The sequence below is a fragment of the Callithrix jacchus genome, chromosome 13, assembly GCF_049354715.1.
Source record: "Callithrix jacchus isolate 240 chromosome 13, calJac240_pri, whole genome shotgun sequence".
In the NCBI taxonomy this organism is placed as follows: Eukaryota; Metazoa; Chordata; class Mammalia; order Primates; family Cebidae; genus Callithrix; species Callithrix jacchus.
The window spans coordinates 94,414,386-94,430,609 of record NC_133514.1 but is presented as its reverse complement, the minus strand read 5'-3'; the positions used below and the strand labels follow the sequence as shown (position 1 = coordinate 94,430,609).

The following is a 16,224-nucleotide window of genomic DNA, read 5'->3' as shown; positions in this document are numbered from 1 at the left end:
AGTTCTAAATTTGCACTAATAAAAAGACAACCTTGGACAATTCATCTTCTTTTCATCTCTAAAGTGTATTAGATCAGATGAATTCCTGTGTCTTTGAGCTCTAAAACTATCACTTTAATTTAATCTTATAAACTGACCTATGAGTACTTTTTCTACTGTAACTGGTTTTAATCGTTTTCCTAATAAATACTAGATCCTTTATTGTGAAATTTAGCTTCAAACATTATTCAGTGCCCACAGCAGTCACACCATTACAACTGAATGAAGACAGCATGTGAAGTGCATTTTAGGGCTCAGCCAGGAGTTTCTGGGCTGTCAGTGGTAGAGGTAGCTGGTCTCTCTCATACTATATGAACAGATAAGGAAAGGATTGCCTCATGGCATTGAATGCCTTGGGTGGTGAGGCCTGTGACTCATACCAGAGACTGCCGAAGGAACTCTACGGTCAATAGCTAATCAGCTGTCTGTGATTCAGAGACCCATTGTCTGGTTTGAGGCTTATTTGGATCTTGGACTTTTTTCTGTGCCCCACCTTTTGGCTATCCTACAAAATACCTCCACCAAAAAAGGAAAAGGAAAGTAAACATAAATCTATCAACCACTTGTCAACAACTTTACCAAAATAATAACAATTGTTAGCTACCAGAGCCAACAAGCAAGTAATTTTATGTGTTTGAAGAAGCTTAAAAACTGAAAAGCAAGACTATACTTTCAGGAATCATTTCTATAGTGCGTTACTAGAGAAGTTTCTCTGAATGTGTAGAGCACCGGAAGCCACGAGGAGGAGGTGCAGTGTTCTCTCCTGAGTGTGAAGTTGGCTCTTGGTGTTGCTTTAGTGCAACTGTCATTTGCCATTGATGACCGTTCTTCTCTTCCTTTGGGAGAGTAAGAGGGAGAGGACACAGTCTGAGTGGTTCCCCCTTTTTAAAAAAAAAAACAACTGAAAAGCATCTTAGCCATCATCTAGTTTAAACCACCCATTTTACAGATGAGAAAAGTGAGGTTTAGAGAGGTAAAAATGACTTACTTAAGGTAGATGGCCAGTTCCTAGAAAATCCAACTCAAAAAGATTCATGTGTTCCAGAACCTGGTCTGAAGCTGTTTCCACTTGTCATTTTTCATCCTTAAATTATTTTCAAAACTGTGCTGATATGCTTGTGTCAGAATATTATCAATCTAATAAAAGTATGTATTCCCCCCCGCCCACCGCCGCAATAATGGTTTGGCTTCATCTGCTCTATCTGGACCCTGATATTCTTTAGACCTATGACCTTAGGAGTACAGCTTCTAAGCAGAAAATTGAGGGAGGAGACTGAAATCTAAGAAAATCTAAATGCCAATTTCGAACTGCCCTGGAGGACATATTTCTTACCCAGCCCTCCCTGCCACCATCAGTCTCCAGTCGCTTCCCAGGAACACTTGTCATCAGACACTTTTTTTGAGTAACCTTCTGTCCCTCCCTTTCCACTCCCATCTGCAGCCAAAATGATTCTTAGAGCTTACCTCAGACACATGCCCAACCTAATTCTACTCAAGAAAGAGTTGTCAGCAAATTTCCTTGGGGGTTTGTACTTCCCTTTAACTTAAGTAGGTCATTGCACTAAAGGAAGTATAAAGATGGAATGAATGAGAACAAGCTACTGGACAGGGCTTGTGTGAGATCTGTGAAAATGGAGGGAAGATGGGCAGAGTGACAGGGTTGGCCCAGCAAGGGAAGTCCCCCTGGGAGCTTTCAGATGACTCAGACCTCACAGCCTTACAAGTCAAACAGGCAGAGTGAATATTCAAGGGACCTTAATCCTAACAACGTGGAGTCCCTGTTCTGCCTGCGTCTATACGTACTTCTCAAAGAAAGAAGGTCTCGGAAAAGTACAAGAGACAAGCTATATGTGAGGATGCCATTTTGCAAGTTGAGAAGAGGTGCTTGGGGCTGAAAAGGTGGAGATGGATGACCTGCAATGCAGAGGTATTACTAACATAGTTGACTTGCTTCCAACAAAACCCAAATGATCAATTTCTCACCAAGCTACCCAATCGCCCTTTGAAAAGCCCATTTGGGTAAGTAGAGACCTACAATCCACAAAATAAACATCCCCAGTTGGGTACAGGATCTTGGGTAAGACACCTTGTGAGGTTAGTCTGAGTAACACCAGCGTAAAATAATAAGGATTACCTTTCAGGGAAAAGGAGGGAGGAGTCACCAGAGGGAAGAAACATTGTGGGGAAGTGAACCATTGCTGACAGGCTCAACCCTGGCATATTCTTACATGAGTGCCCCGAGACTCTCTGACATAGATGACCCTGACCTTCTCTCAAAACCTCCTAGAAGCCTGCTTCCTGCCAAGGGCAGCAAAGCCTACCCCACCACCCCCAGCACACACCCACCTCATCACGGATATGGTCTGGTTTGCCATTGCTCAGCCATGGCAACTCTACTGACCACGGTGTAGGTATTTTACCTGTGAAGAGATGGAAACAAACTGTCTCATTAAACATGGGTTCTTGCCCCTAAAATTTTGACTCTTAAGATACATAGTGACACAGGCTAGAAATGTGTTGTTAAGGTGAGGTTGCTCCCTAAGACTCCTCTGCTCTGTGGTACACACATCCAGGCATTCACTTGTGAATTAAATAATTGTGCAGTGCTAATTAAGCAACAGGCAGTATAAGCAGGAAGGTGAGAAAATTGCCCTCTTGAACCTCATACTGCAGTCAGGAGAAGCACTGTCCCAGAGAAATAACAATGTGAGTCACACATGTAATTTTTTTTTTTAATTTTTTTTTTTGAGATGGAGTCTCACTCTGTTGCCCAGGCTAGAGTGCAGTGCCACAATCTGGGCTCACTGTGCCCTCACCTCCTGGAATCAAGCAATTCTCATGCCTCAGCCTCCCAAGTAGCTAGGATTACAAGCATGCACCACCACACCTGGCTAACTTTTTGTCTGTTTGTTTGTTTGTTTATTCTGAGATGGAGTCTTGCCCTGTCACCGAGCCTGGACTGCAGTGGCCTGATCTTGGCTCACTGCAACCTCCGCCTCCTGGGTTCAAGTGATTCTCCTTCCTTGGCCTCCCAAGTAGCTGGGACTACAGGCACCTGCCACCATACCTGGCTAATTTATTTTGTATTTTTAGTAGAGATGGTGTTTCACTATGTTGGCCAGACTGGTCTCGAACTGACCGCGTGATCCGCCTGCCTTGGCCTCTCAAAGTTCTGGGATTACAGACGTGAGCCACTGTGCCCTATGTTTAGTAGAGACAGGTTTCACCATGTTGGCTAGGCTGATCTCAAACTCCTGACATCAGGTGATCCACCCACGTTGGCCTCCCAAAGTGCTGGGCCTACAGGCATGAGCCACTACACCTGGCCCATAATGTTAAATTTTCTAGTAGCCATGTTTATTTTTTTTTTTATTTATTTGAGACAGAGTCTTGCTCTGTCGCCCAGGCTGGAGTATAGTGGCATGATCTCAGTTCACTGCAACATCCGCCACCCAAGTTCAAGCGATTCTCGTGCCTCGGCCTCCCAAGTACCTGGGATTATAGGTGCCTGCCACTACGCCTGGCTAGATTTTGTATTTTTAGTAGATACAGGGTTTCACCATGTTGGCCAGGCTAGTCTCAAACTCCCAACCTCATGTGATCCACCCTCCTCGGCTTCCCAAAGTGCTGAGATTACAGACGTGAGCCACAGCATCCAGCCTATTAGCCATGTTTTAAGGGTAGAAAAAAAACAGTGAAATTGATTCTAATAATATATTTTAGTTAATACAATAGACCCAAATCATTATTGTGTCAACATGTAATCAATATTTTAAAGTTATTAATGAGACAGCTTACATTCTTTTTTGTACTGAGTCTTTGAAATCCAGGGTATATGTAATACTTTCACTTACAGATCGTGACAGTTACTATTAGGTATCAACTTGACTGGATTGAGGGAGGCCTGGATGGCTGGGGAAGCATTGTTCCTGGGTGTGTCTGTGAGGGTGTTGCCAGAGGAGACTGATATTTGAATGTGTGGACTAGAAGAGGAAGACTCATCCTCAGTGTAGTCAGGCACTATTCAATTGGCTGCCAGCACGCCTGGAACAAAGCAGACAGAAAAGGGGAAGAAACAGCTTCCTGAGTCCTCACTCTTGCTCTCTCTTCCTGTGCAGGATGTTTGCTTCCTCTCCTCCTGCCCTTGGATATCACACTACAAGTTCTTCAGCCTTTGGACTCTGGGACCTGCCTGCACCAGCAGCCTCCTGGGGGCTCACAGGCCTTCGGCCTCAGCCAGGAGGCTGCACCGTTGGCTCTGCTAATTTTGAGGCTTTTGGACTTGGATTGAGCCATGCTCCCAGCTTCTCTCCCAGCTTCTCCCCCCACTTGCAGATGGCCTGTCATTGGACTTTGCCTCGTAATCCTATGAGCCAGTTCTCCCTGATAAACTTGCTTTTATTGTACACATCTGCCCTATTGGTTCTGTCCCTCTGGAGAACTCTAATACAGATTTTGGCACCAGGTGTGGTTCTGATGGAATGGAATTTTAAGAATGAATTTCCTTTATTGGTTTGGGGGTTTCTAGAGTTGGCTATCTAATCAAATTAGACCCAAATATGCTAAAGACTCTATTTCTAATAATACAGACAGCACTGATAGTCATTGGTGTGAACTGTTTAGAGTTATGCAAAATAAATGCATTTGATATTCCTGATTCCCTGCTCCTGAGAGGCAAGGAGTTTAGTGACTCTATACATCATGCCTTTGAACATTTGTGGAGGACCAAGGAATATAATGAAATTGGTTGGCTGGTCCCAAGTTCCCTGGGCAAAGTGATGAAAGAAAAGATAAGCTCAGGGATTCTATCTCTAGGCTCCAGAAGCACACCCTGAGCCTCAAATCTTCTAAGATTGCCCTGGGTGAGAGCTTGCTGTTCTGTAGACAAAGAGCTGAAATTGCTGAAAATCAGACACAAGCTCTTATAGAAGTGGCTGACCTGCAACAAAAGGTGCATGCTCAGCCTCACCGGGTGTCTACTGTTAAAGGGAGGACATTGATTGGAAAAGAGTGGGACACCGAAAATTAATATGGGGACATGTTGGGGGCGCCTAATGAAGCTAGGAATACTGAGCTCCTAAATTCTGATGAGGTTTTTATCCAGAGGGAATGGCCTCCCAACCCCCAGTGGTAGCAACATGCCCTTGCCCATCCACTGCAATACCAGCCTTTCCATCTTTGAGATTAACCTTGCATTGCCCAGGGAAACAGCAATGGCCTCCCCTAAGGCAGGTGCCAGGAAAGACAATGCTGGTTCGCCCCACACCCCTGTTTGCCTCTGGACCCTAACTGGACTCCAGTCCCAGCACACCCCTAGAGGTGAGGTTCACAGTGTGACCCATGAAGAGGCGTACTACACTACAAAAGATCTACTGGGTTTTCTAATTTATATAAGCAGAAATCCAGGGTACAGGTATGGAAATGGATATTAAGGGTGTGGGATAACAGAGGAAGGATAGACATCACAGAAATAGTGATCCGACTTTATGGTCCTGAATATACTGCTGAATATATTGCTATGAGCCCACTAAGCAGAGACTGCATTTAATGTTGCAGCTCAGGGAGTTTAAAAGGTTCCAATAGTTGTTTATTTGCTTGGCTAGCTGAAACATGGATCAAAAGATGGCCCACAATGCCTTATTTCCCTTGGTTTAATATAGAGGAAGGGTTCAAGGGCTTATGGAGATTGAAATGCTAAAGTGAATTTGTCAGTGAAGACCTACTCATCCCAACTGGGAGAGTCCAAAAGACACTGGTACTGGAGAGTCCAGTACCTTGCAAAATAGATTTGTGAAGGGAGCACCAGCATCCTTGAAGAGCTCTGTGATTGCTCTTCTCTGTATGCCAGTTCATACAGTGGGAATTGCAGTCACTCAATTAGAAGACTTAAATGCAATGACAGTAATTAGATCCTGAGATGGCAGAGGCCAAGTGGCAGCACCTAACCGTCAAAGGCAAGGTGGGCATAGTTAGCAATGGACAGCAGAGGCAAAGCAGCAATCAGAATAGTCTGACACCTGTAGAGCTCTAGTTTTGGCTAATTAATCATGGTGTTCCTAAAAGTAAAATCGACAGGAAGCCTACCACCTTCTTACTTGATCTATATAAGCAGAAAACTTCCAGGTCAAGTGACCAAAAGTCCAATTTGAATTACAGAAGCATAGAATCATGGCCCTTCAATCAATTTCCAGACTGGAGCCAGTTTATAGACCAAAAACCCCTTGAATGAAGGGAGGCTGGGTCCTCTTGAGGAAGGACCAACCCTGCTACACTACTGAAAATTCATACTGTTAATCATTCTCCCAACCTTCCTCAAGGAGACCTCTGGCCTTTTAGCAAGGTAACTGTGCATGGAGGAAACGGAATCAATCAGAACTTCTGGGGACTACTGGACACTCCCTCTGAGCTGACATTGATTCCGGGGACCCAAAATATCATTGTGGCCCTCCAGTTAGAGTAGGGGCTTATAGATGTCAGGTAATTAATGGAGTTTTATCTTGGGTCTGACTTGCAGTGGGTGCAGTGGGTCCAGTGAGTCCTAGACCCATCCTGTGGTCATTTCTCCAGTGCTGGAATGCATAATCAGCATAGACACAGCTGTTGAGGTCCCCACATTGGTTTTCTGGCCTGTGGGGTGAGAACTACAATGGTGGGAAAGGCCAAATGGAAGCCATTAGAACTGCCTCTGTCTATGAAAATAGTAAATAAAAAACAATATTGCATCCCTAGAGAAATTACAGAGATTAGTGCCACCATCAAGGACTTGAAAGATACAGGAGTGGTGATTCCCACCACATCTCCCGTCAACTCTCCTATTTGGCCTGTGCAGAAGACATAGATCTTGGAGAATGACAATAATTATCATTAGCTTAACCAAATGGTAACTCCAGTTTCAACTGTTGTACTAGATGTGGTTTCATTCCTTGAGCAAATTAAAACATCTGTTACCTGGTATGCAGCTGTTGATCTGGCAAATGCCTTTTTCTCCATCTCAGTCCATAAGCCCCACGAGCAGCAACTTGCCTTCATCTGGCAAGGCCAGCAGTACACCGTCTCTGTCCTACCTCAGGGGTATCCCAGCTCTCCAACTTTGTGTCAATATCTTGTTTTCAGAAATCTTGATAGCGTTTCCCTTCCACAAGCTATCACACTTGTCCATTACATTGATGACATTATGCTGATTAGATGCAGTGAGTAAGAAGGAGCAAGCATTCTGGACTTATTGGTAAGACATTTGCATGTCAGAGGATGGTAAATAAATCTGACTAAAATTCAGGGGTCTTCTACCTCAAAATTTCTAGGGATCCAATGGTGTGGGACCTGCCGAGATAGTCCATCTAAGGTGAAGGATAAGTTGTTGCATCTGGCCCTTCCTACAACCAAGAAAGAGGCTGATATTGTTTGGCTGTGTCCCCACCCAAATTTCACCTTGAAGTGTAATAATCCCCATGAGTCAGTGGCGGGGCCAGGTGGAGATAATTGAATCACAAGGATGGCTTCTCCCATACTGTTCTCGCAGTAGTGAATAAGTCTCACGAGATCTGATGGTTGTATAAATGGGAGTTCCCCTGCACATGTTCTCTTGCCTGTTACCATATAAGATGTGACTTTGCTCCTTACTTGCCTTCTGCCATGATTATGAGGACTCCCCAGCCATGTGGAACTGTAAGTCAATTATACCTCATTCCTGTATAAATTACCCAGTCTTGGTTATATATTTATTAGCAGCAGGAGAACAGACTAATATCTAGTGAGCCTATTTGGATTTCCAAGGCAACACATTCTACATTTGGGTATGTTACTCCAGCCCATTTACAGAGTGAAAGGCTGCTAGTTTTGAGTGGGACCCAGGACAGGATAAGACTCTGCAACAGTTCCAGAATGCTGTGAAAGCTGCTCTGCCACTTAGACTATGTGATCCAGCAGATCCAGTGGTGACATGTCACTGGCTTGAGATGTCATCCAGCTTGAGATGTCACTGGCTTCAGATGGAGATGCTGTCTGGAGCCTTTGGCAGGCCATCATAGGTGAATTACAGTGGAGGCCTCTAGGATTTTGAAGTATGGTCTTACCATCTTCTGCAGATAACTTCCTCCCCTTTTGAGAGATAGCTCTTGGCCGGCTACTGGGCCTTGATGGAAACTGAACATTTGTCTATGAGTCACCAAGTTATCAGGCAATCTGAACTGCCCATCATGACCTAGGTGCTTTCTTTTTTTTTTTTTTTTTTTTGAGACTGAGTTTCGCTCTTGTTACCCAGGCTGGAGTGCAATGGCGTGATCTCGGCTCACCGCAAGCTCCGCCTCCTGGGTTCAGGCAATTCTCCTGCCTCAGCCTCCCAAGTACCTGGGATTACAGGTGTGCGCCACCATGCCCAGCTAATTTTTTGTGTTTTTTTTCGTAGAGACGGGGTTTCACCATGTTGACCAAGATGGTCTCGATCTCTTGACCTCACGATCCACCCACCTCGGCCTCCCAAAGTGATGGGATTACAGGCTTGAGCCACCGCACCCGGCCTGACCTAGGTGCTTTCTGATCCATTTAACTATAAAGTTGGGCCTGCACAGCAGCATTTCCGTCATCAAATGGAAGTGGTGTACCCATCAGTGGGCTCAAGCAGGTTCTGCTGGCACAAGTAACTTACATGAAGAAGTGGCCCACATACCATGGTCCTCACTCCTGCCTGCTACCCTGCCTTCTCTCTCCCAGGCTGTACCTATGGCTCCATGGGGAGTTCCCTATGATCAGCTGACCTGGTTTGCAGATGGTGCATGATACCACCTGAAAGTGGAAAGCTGCAGCACTACAGCCCCTTTCTGGGACATCCCTGAAGGACAGTGATGAAGGGAAGTCTCCCCAGTGGGCAGAACTTCTAACAGTGCACCTGGTTGTACACTTTGTATGGAAGGAGAAATGGCCAAATGTGTCTTTACATAATGATTAATGGGCTGTAGACAATGTTGGTTGGATTTTCAGGGACTTTGAAAGATCATAATTGGAAAACTGGTGACATATTTGGGGAAGAGATATGTGAATGGACCTTGCTGAGTGGTCAAAAACTGAGGATACTTGTGTACCACATAAATGCTCACTAACAGGTGCCCTCAGAAGAGGAATTTTAATAATCAAGTGGATAGGATGACCCATTCTGTGGACACCGCTCAACCTCTTTCCTCAGTCACCCCTGTTATTGCCCAGTAGGATCATGAACAAAGTGGCCATGGTGGCAGTGATGGACATTGGCTCAGCATGGGCTCAGCACATGAACCTCCACTCACCAAGGCTGACCTGGCTACAGCCACTACTGAGCACCCAATCATCAGCATCAGAGACCAACACTGAGCCCTTAATATGGCACCATTCTTCAGGGTGTCAGTCAGCTACCTGGTGGCAAGTTGTTTACATTGGACCACTCCCATCATGGAAGAGTCAGTGGTTTCTCCTTACTGGAATAGACCCTTACTTCCGATATGGATTTGCCTTTTCTACACACAATGCTTCTGCTAAGCCTAGACTCATAGAATGCCTTATCCACAACCATGGTATTCCACACAGCATTGCTTCTGACCAAGGAACTCACTTCACAGCCAAAGAAGTACAGCAGTGGGCTCACATTCGTGGCATTCACTGGTCTTTCCATATTCCCCATCATCCTGAAGTAGCTGGCTTGATAGAACAGTCGAATAGCCTTTTGAAGTTGCATTTATAATGCAATGACAATACTTTTCAGGACCAGGGCAGAGTTATCCAGAAGGCTATATATGCTCTGAATCTGTATATGCTCTGAATCTATAGAATACTGTTTTTCCCATAGCCAGGATTCACGGATCCAGGACCCAAGGGGTGGAAGTAGAAATGGCACCAGTCATCATCACCCCTAGTCACCCACTAGCAAATTTTTGCTTCCTGTTCCTGTGACATTATGTTCTGCTGCCTAGAGGTCTTAGTTCCAGAGAGTGGAATGCTGCCACCAGGAGACACAATACAATTCTGTTGAACTGGAAGTTAAGACTGCCACTGGCTACTTTGGCTCCTCATGCCTCTGAGTCAACGGGTTAAAAAGAGAGTTACAGTGTTGGCTGGGGTGACTGACCCAGACTGTCAAGATGAAATCAGACTACTACTCCACAATGCAGGTAAGGAAGAATGTCTGGAATTTAGGAGATCCCCGAGGGCATCCCTTAATATCACTCTGCCCTATAATAAAGGTCAATGGGAAACTACAACAACCCAATCCAGGCAGGACTACAAATGACCCAAACCCTTCAGAAGTGAAGGCTTGGGTCATTCCACCAGGTTAAAAAACCTTGACCAACTCAGGTGCTTGCTGAAGACAAAGGACATGTAGAATGGGTAGTAGAAGAAGGTACTTTTCAATATCAGCTACCACCATGTGACAGAAATGAGGACTATAATTGTCATGAGTATTTCCTTCTCACTCTCTTAAGAATCCATCTGTGCAGAGATACAGCTGTATTAAGCAGCTATCTTTACTTCCTTTCTTACTCCTTTATCATAGATTTATTGACTTCATATCAGCATTTAAGTATTAATTTTATGTAATAGTATTTAAGTTAAGGATTGGTGCATGTTTGATTGTACTAAGAATAGTTGTATCATGTTAGGCATAATTATGACCTTATTTTGGTCTTTATTGGAGATAATATGATGTAATGAGATATATATGGGTGGCACCTTGAAAGGGGTAGACTTGTGATGGTTAATACAGGTGTCAACTTGACTGGATTGAGGGATTCCTGGATGGCTGGGGAAGCATTGTTCCTGGGTGTGTCTGTAGGGGTATTGCCAGAGGAGACTGACATTTGAGTCAGAGGACTGGGAGAGATAGACCCAACCTCAATATGGGTGGGTACCATCCAATTGACCGCCAGCATGGCCAGAACAAAGCAGGTGGAAGAAGGTGGGATAAGTTTGCTGGCTGAGTCTTTTAGCTCTCTCTTCTCATGCCAGATGCTTGCTTCCTCTCCTCCTGTCCTTGGACATCAAACTCTAGATTCTTCAGCCTTTGGACTCTGGGACCTGCATCAGCTGCCTCCTAGGGGCTCTCAGGCCTTGGGCCACAGACTGAAGTCTGCACTATCAGCCTTCCTGATTTGAGGGTTTTCAATTAGACTGAGACATGCTACTTGCCTCTCTCTTTCCCCTCTTCATACCCAATTTCATATGTTGAAGCTTTACCTGCAATGTGATGGTATCTGGAGACAGGGTGTTTGGAAGTTAGATTTATTTACATTTTTTTTATTTCAATAGGTTATTGGGGAACAGGTGGTATTTGGTTTCATGCATAAGTTCTTTAGTGGTGATTTGTGAGATTTTGGTGCACCCATCACACAAGCAGTATACACTGCACTCAATTTGTAGTCTTTTATCTCTCACCCACTTCCCACCCTTCTCCTCTAAGTCCCCAAAGTTCATTGCATCATTATGCCTTTGCAGCCTCTTAGCTTAGCTCCCACTTATGAGTGAGAATATACAGTGTTTGGTTTTCCATTCCTGAGTCAGGAAGTTAATCAGATTTAGAAGAGGTCATAAGAGTGCCCTCATGATGCAATTAGTGCCCTTATCAGAAGAGACACCAAAGTTTGCTTCCTTTCATTCTCTCTTCACCTTGTGAGGGCACAGGAAGAAATGGCCATCTCCAAACCAGGAAGAAGTCCCTTACTAAGGAACAGAATTGGCTGACACCTTGATCTTGAACTTCTCAGCCCGCAGAACTGTAATAAATAAATTCCTCTTGTTTAACCCACCCAGTCTCCAGTATTTTGTTTGGCAGCTGGAGCTGACTAATACAGGGGACTAGGAAGAGAGTACTATTAACCAGGATATGGAAGGAGGTTCTTTTGGGAGAGGAAGACGGTGAGTTCAGTGTTAAACACTGTGTAAATCAGGACTCTGGCTGCCAAGTCATGGAAACCCATATCAAACTACTTTAGGGAATTTCATACATTCACCAAATGGTGGGAAGTAGAGGTAGAGAAAACTTCTTCAAGACTGAACTCTAAGAGCACCAGGATCAGGTCTCTGTCCTGACCTCTATCTCTCTCTTTCCTTTTCCCTTTGGCTTCACTGTATTTGGGCTCATTCTCTCAAGGCACTCCAAGTAGCAAGGGATATTCCACCGGCAGCCCTGGAATCCAAGAAGAAAGACAGCCACTCCTTCCCTGCAACTTTGAAAACTTCCTGGAAAGACTTCCCACAGGAATCAGAAAAATGAATGAGATAGTCTAAGTCCTTTCTTTTGAGGAATTATAGTCATAAAAGCACAAAAACTTGAAGATACCTCTGATATTTCCAAAGAGCAGACCACAATCCCGGCATGTAATAGGTAAGCTCAATAAATTTTAAATCAAAGGACAATGAATGGACACTTTCCATAAGATCATTTGGCATTTATCAGGTACCTTCATGGCATACGTTTTCATTTATTTAGTCTGTCCTTCACCCCTGGCCCCAACTCAAACGTCAAACTGTAACAAGTAGGTTGAAGTTTTTTGACAGAAGAGCCGAATTCTGCAGTCACACTTCACTCAAAACTCCTGGGAGAGCAAGCACCTCCTGGGGACAGGAGGCAAGAGCTGGAAAACACATTACACCTCGTATAAAAAATGCCTCCCTAACCCCACCCACCACCATCACACCATTTAAATTTTGCTACCAACTCACCAACACAGCATTACCCACTGCACTGTCTGCTAGGAGAGGAGGCTCAGATCCCTAGCAGACCACTTCTAAAGACTATAAAACCAGCTTTACACTAACACAGTGAACACTGGTTTCTCTTCATAATTCTACTGAGCTCCACTGAAGACAAAGATTGGATTGGCACGTTTGACAGCGATATTCATAAATGACAACACTAAAATCAGGTTTCAAAGCTGCACAGTGCATCTTCAGTATTGCAGTACATGATATTTTTTGCCTGTTGTCTGAACATCAATATATTTAGTTTTATTATATACTAATTTTATTTTATTTTGTTTTATTTATTTAGGCTGCCAGTAACATTTATTGAGGGCTACCTCATGCATGACCCTGTACTGTGTACCAAGGGAAAGATAAGCAGCTAAGTTTCCCCAGGACACAATTGAAAGAGGAGCAAGAACATTACCTACTTGATAAATCTAGATTAGACCCTTCCTTCTCAATCTCTGGGTCCCAGACCCCAGAAATCTCTTTCTTCTGAGCCTATGGGACTCCATGCAGACCCAAAAGTGGACATGACCATTCTTTATCCTACCTTATTGGTGACCCCCAGTTTTTTCATCATGTTCCCTGCTGCCACTGTCACAGCCCTGTCTTCACCAAGGAACATTTATTTGTTCCAGCTAAACAATCTATGTTATCTATTGACTGGGGTGATGAGAAGGAAGGATTTCTAAACTGAATTCCATGCCCCACTCCACACCCAATTTCATATGTTGAAGCCTTAACCCCTGATGTGATGGTACTTGGAGATAGGGTGTGCATGTGTCCACACACATGCACATGCACACACACACAACCCTGTGATGTATTCCATTACTCATCACAAGATAACCCTACCCTGGCCTCCGTTTCTTAGAGAACTCTAAGGATACAGTTCTTCGCTCTACTTTCTGTCTATTACAACCCTCCTGCCAACAACCCTGGCACAAGTCTATAGGAACTCGCTTAACGATGTAACACTGTTAACATCTCTAGTAGTTAGGCCAAGAGGCCTTCTGGAAACTTCCACCCCCACCAGCCCTGAGCCTCCTGTTCTTCCTGCCCCCAACCAAGGTCTTGCATCAAGTTCATGTACATCCTTTCCTCTCTCATGTCTGTATTTCCCTTCTGGGTACTCACTCAGAGGGGGCTCTTTGTTTCCCTAACAGCTCTGGTATCAGACCTGGAGTGGGGGTCATGTGAGTGAAGACTCTCAAAGAGGCCCACACTTGTCAGAGTCCATAGTAGAGAAACAATCTAGACCTATGCTCCTGGGACTCCCTCTACACAAAAATGATGTATGGTCAGTTATTTGGAACTCAGAGTCATTTTCCTCCCTATACAACCTAAAAAGTGGTGGGTAGGTGCTCAGGAGAACACACAAAACTCCCTTTGACCCACAGACCTCTTCTGGTGTTCTACACATATGATAGAACCTACCTAACAATAGCCTACAGTTCTATGGTTGCCCTGGGGAAGTGAGTTCTAAGGTCCAGCCAGGGTCACAAGTCTGCCACTGCCATCAGCAAGAACATCCCAACTTTCACCTTCCACTGCTTGCCAACCCAAAGGTAGGGAATTGCCTGCAACCTAGTTTTTTGTTTTTTTTTTTAAGGGACAGGAGCAGCTACTTTGAGGGCTGAGGTGAGAGGATCACTTGAGCCCAAGAGGTAGAGGCTGCAGTGAGCCGTCATCATGTCACTACACTCTAGTCTGAGCCACAGAGCAAAACACTGTTTCAAAAATGAAATAAGGTTGGATGTAATAGTCCACACCTGTAATCCTAGCACTTCGGGAGGCCTAGGCAGGGTGGATAACCTGAGGTCAAGAGTTTGAGATCAGCCTGGCTAGTATGGTGACACCCTGTCTCTACGAAAAATACAAAAATTAGCAGGGTGTGGTGGCAGGCACCTATAATCGCAGCTACTGGGGAGGCTGAAACAGGAGAACTGCTTGAACCTGGGAGGCAGATGCTGCAGTGAGCCAAGATTGGGCCACTGCACTCCAACTCGGCGACAGAGCAAGACTGTCTCGGGGAAAAAAAAAAAACCACCAAAAAATAAAAATGAAGTAAAAAGGGATGAGGGGAACAGAAAGGTGTGACTCTGGGAAATAAAGCAGGCTGTACAGGCAAGGGAGTTCAGAGGGGCTGCCTCAGGGTTTGGGGCTCCTCCAGAGACTCAGCCTGCTCCCCTGTGTGTCAACCCATAAGACAGGCCTTGGTACCGTGTTCAGCCCAAATAGGACTCCCATCATAGACACAGGCTACGCTATCGCACTGATGCTGAGGAGAGCAATGGATTTGGGGATTCTAATGGAAGAGAAGGTGGGAACTAAGAAAGTCTGTCAGGTTTCTCGGTGAGGTCAAACAAGGAATTTCTAAAAAATGATTAACAACTAAAGCTAGATCAGTATTTGATCAGTATTGTACTTAATGAGGTCAAATTCAATTTAATACACTACATTATGGAATTCTGAAATATGCAGCTCACAAGTATTGAATGTCTGTCAATCCTGTTACATATGGTCCTTTTGTAGATTTGAGAGAACCCTCGGCCTTTGTCTATATCTAATCTCTCTCTCTTATTTGCACTTTAATACTTGGCTTATGTAGAGTCAAGATACACTTACTTGTAAGTTTAAAAATCTAAATGTAGAGAAAACAAGTATAAGCCTCTATTTTATTTCCCTGGATCTGTTCAGGAAGACTATATATATACATACATATTTTTTCTAGATGGTGGAGTAGAAAGAGGTGTGAAAAATTTTTCTATATTTTTAATAACCTTTGTTCAGAGACCCAAAAAGTAATTTTTAAAATGACAATAGTGATATGAAAATGTTTCTCTTCATTGCAAGTATAAATGGATTTAAATGAGTTTTCTTTTATCTAAGTCTACTGTCTTATTCTACTCTCATCTAAGGCTATCCTTTCATTTTAAGATATTATAGTGTCAAATTACTTTCACCTGACCACATACTTGAAGTGAAAACAGGGAAATGATGATTTAGAAAGTTTACCAGAATCAGGAAAGGAACTGAAGAGCTATTTTAAATTTCACAATTCTGGTAGCTTTGGTGATGAATTAACGGATTAAATAGTTCCATAAGAATTATTTAGATACAGTCAATTCAACAGTATTTTCCGAAACTATTATGTGCTAAACAATGCATTGTAGTGTGTCACATGAGGATCTACACACAAAAGCACACAGCATAGTACCTTCATTGGTGGAACTTATAATTATTTACATATGTGAAAAAGCAGAGAGCTGTGTTTAACATGTAACCAACTACTAAACCCAGTGCCTATTGCTTTCTTAAATAAGAGAAGATGTGGGACCCCAGGTAGCTCCAGGGAACAAGTTACAATTTAAATAGACTGGCAAGTCCTTTGGATGTTGGAAATTAACAAAAGCCCAAGTAGGGTTAAGCTTGGCCTTTTGTAAGAGAGTATGGGCCGCATATGATGGCTCACAC

At 44.0% G+C, this 16,224-nt stretch overlaps 1 non-coding gene across 1 annotated transcript; it reads left to right on the top strand.

Moving 5' to 3' along the window:
* The first annotated feature begins 699 nt into the window (after positions 1–699).
* Positions 700–915, top strand: LOC118147117 (small nucleolar RNA U3). Its single transcript, XR_004733272.1, has one exon. It is a non-coding gene; the product is annotated as a small nucleolar RNA U3 (small nucleolar RNA).
* Positions 916–16,224: the final 15,309 nt, after the last annotated feature.